This window comes from Schistosoma haematobium, chromosome 1, assembly GCF_000699445.3.
Source record: "Schistosoma haematobium chromosome 1, whole genome shotgun sequence".
Lineage (NCBI taxonomy): Eukaryota > Metazoa > Platyhelminthes > Trematoda > Strigeidida > Schistosomatidae > Schistosoma > Schistosoma haematobium.
In genome coordinates, this window is record NC_067196.1 from 45743167 (window position 1) to 45757570 (window position 14404).

Consider the following 14404-nt stretch of genomic DNA (forward strand, 5'->3'; position numbering starts at 1 on the left):
TCACGAGCCACTAATAAATTAGTGAGACAAGAGTAACCTATTCTGAAACCGTGCTGCTTCTCCTAGAGGATCCGATTTTTATCGAGATACTTAAACAGCTCCTTCCGAATAATCTTTTCTAAGATTTTAACAACCACACTAGTTAGGCTAACGGGGCGGTAATTCTCAGGTTTCTGCTTCGTACTTGTTTTGAAGACAGGACTTACTATGGCATTTTTCCAGTCTTTTGGTAAACGACCCTGCGTAACGGATAGGTTAAAGCATGTACGTAAAGGGCTTGCAACGAAGTTAGATAATTCCTTCAGTAGCCTAAGATGTAATTCATCGGGCCCCGTGGATTTACCTATGTCAAGCTTATTTAGCAGACCAAAGACATCGAGTTCTTTAATGGTCACGCTATCCAGTGTATGTATGGGGGATCTGTATACGCTGACGGGAAGGGCGCTTCTATGGTATATACGTTGCTAAAGTAGTTCGAGAACACTTTAGCCTTACCAAAGTCGTCTTCCACTAATGATGAAGCAGTACTGTCTCCCCATAGAGCAGGAATATTTCCTCTTCTCTTTGTCCTTTGGTTTATATAAGAATACAAGCGTTTAGGACATTCTACGGAGTCCTTAACAATCTTTACTTCGTACAATTTTCTAGACTTACGGAGGGTCAAGGCACAAGTATTCCGAGCCTTTCGATACTGAGATTTTGACTCATCAGTCCTCAGTAACCTAAATCTATCCCACATTTTCCTTTTCTTACGGAGAAGGATACGGACCTCCCTACTGAGCCATGGTGGTGAGCTTTTCCGCCCCTTTGGTATAGTCCAAGGGATGTGAGGTGTGTTAACTTTTAAGTATGAATTTCGAAATGCGTTCTAGGCCGTTTCAATGGAGGACTCTGGGTCTATTGTCCAATCTATTAACGATGCTGAATGCATGATGTCTGGTATGTTTGCTTTCCAGACGTTGGGTCTTCACTGGACTGACGCGTGCTCGTGACTGGCAGTTATGTGGAAGTCGAAAGTTAAAACTGCGTGGTCACTTTTACCTAGGGGTGGCATATGGTGGAGGTTCGCAACATCATCCTCATAGTGAGTCAGTATAAGATCTAATAAGGATGATTCAGTGTCCGGATCGTACCTAGTCGCTTCTTTCACATGTTGCACTAGAGCACATGTGATAACCGCATCAACTAGTTCCTGCTCGAGAGAATTCTCCGACGATTTAGTTCGCAGATTTTCGCAGTCTACCATAGGTGCATTGAAGTCCCCTAGGATTAGACATCGACCACTTTGGGACCAAGTATTGAGACTACTTAACAGGATCTCATTTGCCTCACAGCTTGGACTGCGATAGACCAAACCAATCAGCAGCTCTTGTCCCTTGCATTTTAAGCGAAGACTAACTATTGTAGGGCCAGTGACATCCGAATTATTGTGGTTATTCTACTTCGATGTCATACTTCATTTTATGAAGTACTGTTTCCTCATGGTTGTTATCTGACAGATGAATTCGGTACATTAATCGGCTGTTTAACTACTCGACGATTTACAACCTGTCCAGTTCAGTTGGTGGTCCGAAGACAATATCATTCGTGTAAATCATCAGTTTATTCAGTCAACCGAGTCTCCTGCCAACTGAAAACGATATTGTCGCCTTTATACCAACACTGACAGCGTTTTTCACTGGTTTCGTTGACACGAGTCCAGAGTGACACTCTTGGTTTCTTATGTTCTTTTTGACATTTTCCTGTTCACTAATCGAACAAGCAAGTAGCACTCACCGTTTATCATCTTTTAGAGACTTCATAGTGCCACCTTTGCTGTCGATTTGTAGCTTTCGACCCTCACTGACTGTAACAGCAGTCATCGACTTTTCAAACTCTGACTACAAGTTGATTAATAGCTTCGCACAACGAAATCACGACCACTCTTCACGGTTATACTTCTGCAGTTACGGTTAGTCTGTTAGACATAGATATAACTAGAAGCTGTCAACGACACTGTCTGACATTGAACTTTAAATCAATGGCAGTATAGACATTGGCATCGATTGATAATACACTTATCCTACTATCACAATAGCACCATTACTCTTGCGTCAAACTTAGCGTTTCTCATCGGAGGAACTCAGTTACTTGTCAAAGTTATATATTTCAGCGCGACCTGATAGAACAACAAAACGTTTTGTTCTCTTCATTACTTCTATGGTTAATCGCCTTACGTCTAACCAACGTCGTACTAACATACTATCACTCGGTTTCTACCGCCTACTATCCATTTTGCTATACAGCTCGGCAGTAACCGAAGAGTTCATATTATTCGTTTGGTATTCTACGGCGCGCAACTACTCCAAACGTGTTTGGTGCCGATTCAGACGGCCAATGAATCTAGTCGGGGAGTATTGTAGGGCCAACGAAATGTCACCAAGCCCTAGCCAAATCATCCGGCAGTTGGGTCATTGAATATCGAGCAAGTCATCGATCCTCGTCAAGGTCATGTACAACCAACGCGCGTCAGTTAATCGTATGCCATGGACTGGCCCATGCGGCAATGGTCTCACCTTCGCTTGTATCTACTTTAACTAATATATTTCTGTAACAACGTCCTCTATGTTGTACAGTCATCAAAGCATCTATAGTACCTTGATACGTCAATGAAGTAGTCCACGTAAGGTGCTGACCACGAGGTGTGACTTCGACGTTAGTTGGTTCGTCACACCATTCACTTCTAACTCGAGTAGGCCTCCAATCATTTCGACATAGATCATCTACGTTGGTGATCTACAATATCTTATAAACTCCCCCAAATATTTCGAGCAGTAATCGAGTAAACGGGATTTCATCTTTTATCTACAAATATAGTGACCTAGTTACCCCACCATTTCTATTAAAGCTGTTAATTCTTTCACATTCCCTTTATGGAGTTAGATACTTACCGAAATTGTTGGAAATCCGCATAAATCATACGACGCTACAACTCAAGAGTGAAGACTAATATTGCAAATTTTCAGCCCATAAATCTTACACCAGTTGTCCGTAAGACTATGGAAAAGAATTGGTGTTGACAAATTCTTTGTCTATATATTTTCACTGAAAAATTTATCAATGATTATCAACGTGAGTTCCTTAAAATTCGATCTTGGATGAACTGCCACTCTGATTTTCTTAAATTTGTCTTTAATCAACTTAATCGAGTTTATTTAGTCTTAGTGCTATACTTCGATATTTCTAAAGTTTTTGACATTAATAACTATCAGTGTCTTATCAGCAAACTAGAACCATACGGAGTCAAAAACACCCTCCTGTTTAACTTAATCCTTACCTTATTCACCGACAACAAATAATCATACTTAACTTCTCTTTGTCGGATACCGTCACGAACAAAAGTGGGGTAATATTAGGTAATTTCTTAATCCCTTCACTTCTTTTAGTTCACATTAATGATATTTGCGACTGCTCTTGCATGGATTAGCCTCTTCTACATACAAAGGATCTTAAAGTATTCATTTTAACTTATGAGCTGAACAGCATGGAAACTGCATCAGAATGGAACACAGCAAGATGGCCTGAAGGCCCTCAAAATTGCACTGGCAGCGGAACAAAGGTAATAGTGGATGGACGTGCGTCCATAATGCATCATTTAACTCAAATGTTACCACAAATGATAAGGTTGTAGATCACCAACGTAGATGATCTATGTCGAAATGATTGGAGGCCTACTCGAGTTAGAAGTGAATGGTGTGACGAACCAACTAACGTCGAAGTCACACCTCGTGGTCAGCACCTTACGTGGACTACTTCATTGACGTATCAAGGTACTATAGATGCTTTGATGACTGTACAACATAGAGGACGTTGTTACAGAAATATATTAGTTAAAGTAGATACAAGCGAAGGTGAGACCATTGCCGCATGGGCCAGTCCATGGCATACGATTAACTGACGCGCGTTGGTTGTACATGACCTTGACGAGGATCGATGACTTGCTCGATATTCAATGACCCAACTGCCGGATGATTTGGCTAGGGCTTGGTGACGTTTCACTGGCCCTACATGGTGTTATCTAATTTTCATACAGTGGTGAACTTGGGACTTACGCTCTCGTACAATTTGTCTCTTAGAAAACAGGTTTCAAAATAGACATTTAAGTCATACCATCTTATGGGTTACATAACTCCTAACCTCTATAAAAACAAGTTACGTGTTTCGATGTACGAAGTAAACTTTCTAGCACTCCTAGATTACTGCACGTGTGTTTTTTAGTGGTACAAGCATAAACGATAAGTTAAGGTTCGAGTATACTCAGAGATCATATACACATCGCATTCTTTAAACTAGTTTTATCTTAAATTACCAGTTCAAATGTTGTAAACTTTATCTGGACGCTTATGGAAGATGATACTCAAACGAAATTTAACCTTTTTCTTCAAAATACTTAATAAACTATTCTTCACATCAAGAGACGGAATTAAATAGGCAGAATTTTCTAATCACGACGTCTGTAATTATTTGTTATTACTGTAACACTTAAATTCTAAACCATTCCTCTATATGGATTGCTCTACCAGTAAATGTTCCAGACTGGAATAACTTGCCACGTCTTGTCTGTGAGATAGAATCGTTTTGATATTAAGCCCTAACCACATGATCCTCAAGGCTCAATACAAGACAACTGTTAAAATAGATATTCAGCATATTACGCGGAGAAAGGCGGGAAAAATGACAAATCCAATGGATTCAAATTCATCGAATGGCATTGCTCTGCCTTGCTGGTGTGTTTATTCTTGTGAAGTTTATACCTTATGTAGCATCACGTTTATCCATATTAAATATGTTTTTCTACTTCCAGCCCAAATATGTTCTCTATCATGTATTGGTGATTGTTATGATTCAATGAGTCAGTGTAGACAATGATGTGACTTCCACATAAGATCATGTAGATTAGGCAGTTACATCATGACAATTCTACAGCCTTAGGATTGGGCCTATTATCAGAACAGTAGTAATGACGAAGTAGACCATAATTCCACAGAGTCACCACTACTCTTAATTCAGTGCACTGATTCTTACATTACTTCAGTGAATGCATTAAATGTTTCTACACCTGTAAACGTATCTCATTCTACAAGTGAGACTATAGGTACCCTTAATATTTAGTCATTTTTATTGCTTAATCCACCAGGTAAGCCTACCGGCCACGGTTACTTTACCCTTAGACCATCTTGAGCAACTATCACTAATTTGAATAACGAGGTAGAACAGTGAAGTTTCAGTGTACCCTAGTCAAATTATTCGGTAGTCAAGCCACTGAATGTTGAACAGTTCACCGGTCATCTTCGAGTCCAAGGACAGCTAACGCACTTCATTTGATCGCATGTCCCGTGGTGGTGGTCGCAATATCTTCATTGTACTTACTCTGACTAATATATTTCTGTAATAATGTCCTTTGAGTTATGCGGTCTTCAAAGCAACTATAATGCCTTGATACTACGAAAGGGTAATCCACGTTTGGTGCTGTCCACGAGGTGTGAATTTGGAGCTAGCTTGTTTGTTGCGCAAGGCCTGTCTCACTCTAGGAGTTCTCAAATTACTCGACACAAATGATTACAATATCTGACACGAATAGTATATTATAGACAATCCGACATATGTATCATGGTAAACCTTACTAACCTATCTTAATAATTACTGCCGTTTTTGTTCCATGCTCTATGTTTCCGCTTTATTTTCTTTACTTGTAGTTGGTTATAATCAATAGGTTGTGGCGCAAGAAACTACCTTAAATACGCTGTTCATGCATTAACAGGATGTCCACTTAAAAAGAATATAAGTTCGCGGGAGATGTCTTCGGTTGCGATGATGCATGTTAAAAATGTGCTAACTAAACAACTTTCGAACTGAAACATCACAAAAAATCTGATCTCATTTATATGTCCCCTATATTTAATATTATAATCTAAATCATTCTGACATGGATTCTGTGATTATTGTTTTTAGAATGAAAATTATTATTAAGACCAAGAGGTTATATAAAATAACCTAGCAGTGTTGTTCCTAATAACATTTCCCGCGATGGCTTTTTCCAACCTTTTATCACTTCTACTACGACTTTGTTTACGTTCAGCTTTTCAAGCCTTCAAATAACCTATTAAACAGTAAGTGTTATTCAAACACTAACAATTTGTTATGTCTTTGTATTATTATTTCCATGTCTGTACGAACACCACCAGACAAGACGTTGGTTAATTGTGGTGATTGCAGAAGCAATTCAAATATAAAAGCGCTAATGGTCGGCCGTCTAAACAAGTAATTGAATCAATAACTTAGGAACAAATCTGGAGTGAGTAAACAAATTTGTAAATATTCCATAAGTGTTCGGAGTTGGACAACATATTTTCACGTCTCACTTACATAATCGAAGGATGCAAACCCAGTTAGATCGGAAGCCAGAAATGAAGCGCTTATAAGATATATTTGGAAGGCTATCAATATGTTTTGTAGCATCCGATCTAATCTGGCTTGTTGTTTCAGGTGATAAGTAGAATGGCGTATTTATTCGTGATTTGGTGCGGATGCGTGACTGAGAGTCTTCAGCTATCTGTGTGCAATGGAACTAATTAATTCAGCTTCAATGTCGAAGACTTACAGAGATATTCATTTCGGGGATTTGTTCACCGATACAAGTGTAGCAATAAACGTAGACGGAAACGATAAAACATGAGATGAGAATAAGTTCACGATAATATTAAATAGGTTACGAGATATGAGTTAGGCACAGCCATCCAAAATAGCAGATAATAATCCATGGTTGAGTACATGATGTCAGTTATCCTCTTGAAGAATTTAGTAACCTTATCTGATTGATAATTAAAAAACTGTACTAAGCGTCATAGTAAAAATAGTTAGGACGTTCGTCAATTTTTTATAGGTTGCCTTACGGAGTGTGGTAATGAGTTTCTAACCGAATAATTTTGCTGAGGTAACATGGTATACTAGATAAGTTGTGCGGCTCTATTAGGTCAACTCTTATTCTTCTATAGAGTGTCGATAAGTTTCCCAAGTATCGTAATCTATCTTCGCTAACGTTTTCTCAGTCTTTTCAATTAGTTTATTGTACGTCTCTGCACCTGGTTTAAGATAACTTTATCTTGATTAAAAGTGGGTCGTAACAAATCCAAAACCATAAGGAAAACAAATGCTACAATAAAATACAATTAATGTCATCTCAAATTGAATTAAAAAACCAACAATTGAACATCTGAAGGAATCCAGTGTGTGGAGTTATTTTCATACAAAAAATTCCAAAATGATCTTACAATTACAGATATTACAAACCAAAGTTAGAAAGACGTACAGACACATTATTTATCACCCGCTGAAGTTGTTTAATCTGATCGATATTTGAAATAAGGACTTAACATAGTCTAGCAGTAGATCCTTGAGAGAAATGGGCTTTTCCGGTGAAACCAGAGTTTTTATTAAGCTATATGCTTCGTTTCCGATGAATGTGAGGAAATGTGCTCTAATATTAACATCCTCATCATCTTCCTTGGTCATAGCCCAGATTTCGAAACTTTCAAATCCTCAAAAGCATCAGAATCTGAATGTATATCCAGAAATTCCATCACAGGCTCCATCGCGACGCCAATATGATGATTAGGAGTATTCGAACTATAGTATGAAATAAGAATCCTAGAAATAACGTAGTCGGATCAAGAAGTACTAGATAACCACAAACGAATGTACTGTATTTAGAATTCGAAATCAAGCATTCAACAAGTACAAAGGTATCATTAGTTCATTCAAACACCACATTGTTATATATATATATATATATATATATATATATATATATATATATATATATGAATTCACCTTCCTATTTATTGATTTGTTCAGTATATTAGCGATCTTTCTATCTATAGACATCCGATTGAGTTATTTTGATTGCCACTTGATTGAGAAATATCAGCTTCAATGAAAATATTATTACGTAGAGATTTTCATTCCATGTCTTCATAGAATAACAATGAATATTTTTTTGAAAATCTTGTATCAACCAATAGTTTTTACATTCATTACTGCATTTTCAAATAAATTTCAAATCGTTGTACCTTATTCAGTTACATAATTTTGTGTACAACGGAAAATTCAGTCATATTATTTGAAAATTTGTATATAAAAGCAATTAACCCAACCAAACATCTTCCGGTTAACTATAATTATTCACTTTTTATTTCAAAAAGAAGTGTGATTTATCTTAAGTGATATATTTGACCTTTGTGTGGTGGTAATGTTAATCTACTTTAATGAGATCAATCCAGTATCAAGCTATAAATTATATGATATATTTACAAGTGGTATAACTTTAATACAACAATGATTGCAAAAATTTATTTTATAGATTAATTTGTTACAACTGAGTAGTAGCATTTTTCAAAAGAATAAAGATGTTTCATTTTGAAAGGTAATAATGATAATTAATTTATTAACTTTATGAAAAACTTTAAAAACTGGTGACAACATTGAATACTTTACATCGTTTATTGAATTGTTGAAATAGAACTATAACATTTAATTATGACTGAATATTATTTTCATTAACTTATATCAAGCCGAGAGAAAGAGTAAAAAGAGAATCCTACACATCCATAACACAAATGTAATTGTAACTTCTTTACTTACACGCCTATCAAGATGTGTATGATCAGCTTCAGGGTATTGTTTAAGAAAATATTAACGTTTATTGAAACAAGAAGATGATCAAATAAATAATAGCTATCAATACGTAAAATCATTCTATTCATTTCAATACTTACTGATATTTACAACAATATAACCGTACTGGTCTGTTCAAAGTACATAAGAATCAACCATGAAGTTTATTTGGATTTAACATCAGTTCGGTTGTTTACTGATACGTTTCATCTTAACATTGATTTACTCATTAAATGAGTAATTTATATTTAAGAATAAAATGGTTATTTACACTTTATATCTGTTATACGTAGATACTTAAATACAGAGTATATTTATGAGGTAATAGTAACATTTAGCACTGATGAGTCATATAATTTATTGATACGAAGATCACTAATTGGTATTATAAACGTTGTTTTCTTTAACATAATGATAAGAATTCTTATTTTAAACATCCGTTATTATCAAGCAGAAACATAAATACTTCCTTAGTTACAACTTGGACCCACACTTTTTATTCGATAAAAATTAATTCCAAATTACTTATTAATGGTATCATCTAAAACAATACTTTCAGTGTAAGATTTTTTGTAGTAACAGAAATGTTGCGAATCTTATATAACAAACTAGTTTTAGTTATGTTGCTTATGTCTGTCGACATGAGTATAATGTATCAGAATTGAAATACCTATCAAAAGAAGGTCGAGAAGTACAATTCGGTGGAAACACTTTTCTGTTCTTTTGGAATAAAACTTATCAGCAGTAAAACTATTATTCACGTTCAACATCATTATTAGGAACAGTTTAAATTATTCTGCTATCAATATTCAGGAGTGAATTTTTATCAGTTTGGAATTCAGACTCATTCAGCTGAGGAGTTTCATATAAGAGATACCACGATTTTTTGATTCCACTGTTAGCCACAATTCATCCAATTCGACACATATGTGACAGAATGGCAAAATTTAGGCAGTTGACTAACGATGCATGTACGAAAACTAAGACTGATCCTTATTCAGTTCTAAATCGACGGCCAGGTGATGTAAATGTTTTCCACAATTCGTCATTTTAAAAATAAGAAATTTAATCCCACTGCTTGGAATACTGCACTTTTGATTGTCTGTGAATTTGGAACTGTATTATAGATTTAATGGATAAATAATCTATAAATAACGCCTGAAAAGGTATCTTCTGCGGATAAGAAAGAGTCATGAATTACCAAATCGAAGGGATCAAAGTTGGGTTAGACATTACGAGAGAGAATGTCTCTTAAAACAAAAGAAAAAACCATTCGAAGTTTGAGAACTTGTTGAGGATGATTTTTCCTCAAACCTCTGATCATTTGCTTTGCCGTATAAGATTGTTTATTTGCCAGAACGCCACCTACATTACGAATATCTTCTGAGGGAACCGGATACTGGATGATCTGGTTGGACTTCTCCTCCTGTACTCACCTTACATGATCGATTTACACACCAGAATTGCAATGGTCCTCCACCCGAGTAACCTCCGGTTTCAGCCTTCGCAAGCATAGCTCATCAACGTTTGGATATCAACATGTACTCGCTCGCTCCACCACGATGGTGGACAAATTACGACATCATACCTTACGTTATATGACGAGTTGGTGGTGCTCTTGCCGCTGCCAAATGCTTTGTTTTACGAAATTACTATTCACGTTATTACCAAGCCCAAAGTAGTCTCACACAAAGTGTAAAATAGATTTTTCCCTTCATAAATCATGAGTTTCGCAAATAATCATTTTTTCAAAATGAAACGTATTCTATAAAATGTAAACTGAATGCAACCATTTTTAGTGAATGACCAAAAGTTTATGTCAGTTTCGATTCTAAAGTTACTTTCATATTCTACACTCAAAGATGAATAGAATATACTCCATAATAAACACTTAACAAGTTTCTATAACTATACAAATTCAATACTTTATACTACAACTTCATCTTGATGAAGACATTTGCTAACCCAATAAACTTTGAGATGTTCTTATTTACTAATATATTGTAGTGTGGCGTCGAGTCGCGGTTGACTATGATCACAACTACAGGAAGACCACGTGCCAGTTAACCGATAAGATCCGCGTAGGCCAAATATCAGAAAGCAGTTGTTGGCTGTAGTCGAGATGTATTTGTTGGCGATCTCGTGGTATCAAAAGAATACCGAGCTCGCGCTAGGTTACAAGTGTGGTTACTGAGCGTAACCGAATTCGTGCAAGGTCACAATCAGTGAACGAAAGTATGTGTTTTCGTACAGTTAAACAAACAAGTACGGTTAAACAATCCCTAGTAAAATTGGTTATTATAATAATTGTTTCTATGACACCGACCACTTTCTCTTGATAAAAGTAGGTCACTACAATATCATAGATTAATGACGTAAATTTTCTCAGATTTACTAGATTACGTTAATCAATTTATTTTCACCATTTCATAAGACGGAATTTCTTAAAAGGTACACAACAGAAACCTTTTTGAATACTAATATAAAAAAATAATGATTAAGCATTTATTTTCACTGTAGAACCATAAATTATGCATTATTCCGGTATTATATAAAGAACTAAAAACTTTTTTAGATTAGTAAAGCTAACTATTATGTATATTATCTTATCAATTATTAAATAATATAGATACTCAAACATTTCTAAATTGTGTAGTGTATGCTACTGGTGTCGACAGATATAAGTAGTATGTATCATCAATCGAAATTGAAATGAGTAGTTAAGAAGATCGAAGAAAAGAGAACCAGAACAAAGAATGATTGATGGGGAAACAAAAGAACAATGAAGTCTGAGATGATTGATTGACGTTTTGCAAATGAAGTATTTACTGTATAGTCCACAGATTTTACTAAGTCGTTCTGTAATTTTGTATTCCAGTATATTTGGTTGCCCCTAATTATGTTCTCGTTCACTACAATTGTACTCTTCAATTACTCAGTAAGAAAAGTATATTGGTAAAACTGCATTAACAGATTTTCATTGTGTCATATTAAGCTTGAAAGGTATAAGAATTCCATATTGTACTAAATATGTTATATCAAATAATGCCATTATTATTATTATTATTTTATGTTAAGTTATTAATATTATTATTAGATTACGATTGATTATATACTTGTGCTTTCTTAAGCAAATACAAACACATAAAATCTGTGGTATTTAAATATATATTTTGTAATTACTGACAAAACACAAAAGTGTTTTACTTAACAATAAGGCGTTAACAAAGTTCGAAATGAACTTAGTGAAACTAATAAAATGTGATCGACCATGTTCTCATATATGAAATCAGTTTTCAAATCAATAAACTCATTATTTCTTTTTGAAGTTGGTTTAATATTGATTGATTTTTGCTGATTTGGAGATATGGATTACGATTTTCATCATGATCTGAAATTAATTTCATTCGCATCAAAGTCCAGTGGACCTGATTTGGGACTTAGTCCAACACAACCCATAATTGATTGCTAACTGAATTTTAGATATTTCATCCAATCATAATTTGGAAGAATATTCCAGAATCACCACGTGTAGCTTCCCTATTAAACAAATGTCAAGAACCCCCTGTATGCGAATTGGATGACTAATGGTGATTTCATTTGTGCTAGAAAACTATAAATAAAAAAAGTTTTTTACCGTAATTGACATTGTTTGGAATAACATTCCTTTTACCTGTTTTCTATCTTCTCATTTACCACTTCTAGCTTTCGAGTGTTCAACTTGTACGCACTATATCAAGAAGTGAAATTTTTAGTAATTCCAGTTGCCCTAACAACGTATTTTGACTGCCTACCTTACCAGGTTTTACATTCCCAAACTATCTTTGCATGCTTGATGACTATCTTGTTCGAATGATCTCTAACAGTGACTGATCAACTTCATCCCTAAGGATTGATAACTTGATTTGTGTCATTGTATCTATTGGCTACTGATTGATCTGAATCCTATGATTTTTGAGATTCTCTAACATTCTTGAGGTTTCTCTTATTAATTATTTTGACTTTATCTCACCTGAATTCATATACATGGTGGTCCACCTGCATTGCTTTCAGCGATAATATATCATATCACTTCGCCGCTAGTCTAGGTTAGTGTATGAACTTGGTACAGTAGCATTTAATAAATGTGATTCGTTTTACTAATACATAATTAATAAAATATGTAGTTTTTGATTTCATTTAATAGGTTTATTAACGTTTGTCTAATTTATAAAGACTTTTTGTAACTATTAGATATTAATTCCATATTTACTAAAAATCGAAAAAATTATGAACTGCCGCATAATTTTGCATTAGTTGAGACAGTAATCAGAATTTATCAACTGGGCATACATTCTACTTTGATAAAAATACATTACAGTTAATTATCATCATTTATCATAAAAGCATGAAGACTATCATAGAGAGATGCTTGTCCAACAACTAGCCAAAGTCATATAAACATGAATTGGTTGTGGTATCTTACAAAAAATCGTCTGTGAGATACCCCGTCACATGCTGTTTGTATTACGAACGTAATACTTAGTTGATTAGAAATATGGTTAATTATCTAATTAATGTGTGCACAGAAATTGGGTATATCTGTTCAGTAGGTATCAGCAGCCTCAGTTTTAAAATAAAAAAATATAAATGCTGAGTTTTTTAAGGACGACCAGTTTGAAGGTAATTACTCTGTAAAACTATTACGTGATCCAAAAATAAGATAAAATACTTGGCTCGAATTTTATGGTTTTTCGCTAAATGATCAAATACTATTTACGTGTATTTGATATTGAATAACGTTTTCGATTGATATGCTTTTTTATGAAACACTGTATCCTTTTCATTATACGTCCTTGATTAAAAACTAGGCACATTTTTACACTAATTTTCAAATTTAATTTATTCAACCAAAATGGCTTTTTAGAAGTTCATTTAATTATTTTGTATTCCCTAAACTGAACAGACAATACTAAATTACTGAAGTTCGCATTAAATAAGAGTGCTATCAGTGAACATAAGTTATTAAAAGAAAATTTGGTGAGACTATAATTTATGAACGACTTTGAGCGACGCCAAAGTGACCTTGAGAGTGTCTATCTACTTACTAGGGCTAAATGAAGGTTATAAAGCAGTTTGAAGAATAAAGATTATGATACACAGTTGATGGTTAGGGTTACGAATTAGATTTACAGTTTTTCATCACGAACTGACATCAACTAAAATGCCAAGAATCTATTTGACCAAATGTGTGAGTGAATTTTGATCTAAAATCCAAGGTCTGTTATCCTAAATCTGATTGGTTCGTTCATAAATTATAGTCTCGCCGAAAATTTATTAAATTTTACTTTTAATTAATGATATCATAAACTTTTGTGTGATCAAAAAATTTGCGTATTTTTGAATGAGTTACCTTATAAGGTCAAAAATATAAACACATTAATTAGATATAGATTACACTTTCTTACGGAGTATTGAAGACATTCAGTCTTTTTACATACCTTCAGTACATATACGTTAATAGTGATCATCGATTATTTAATTACTAATTTAATTTGGTTACGCATTATGTGAGTGATTAAAAAAGGCTTGATTTATCAGGACACCTGACAATTAACCATTAAAATCAACCCGTTTTGAAGACACCTTTTTAAAGGTTTAATTTATTTAGAATGACTATATAAAATATAGAACGTAAAAAGTTTTAAAATGG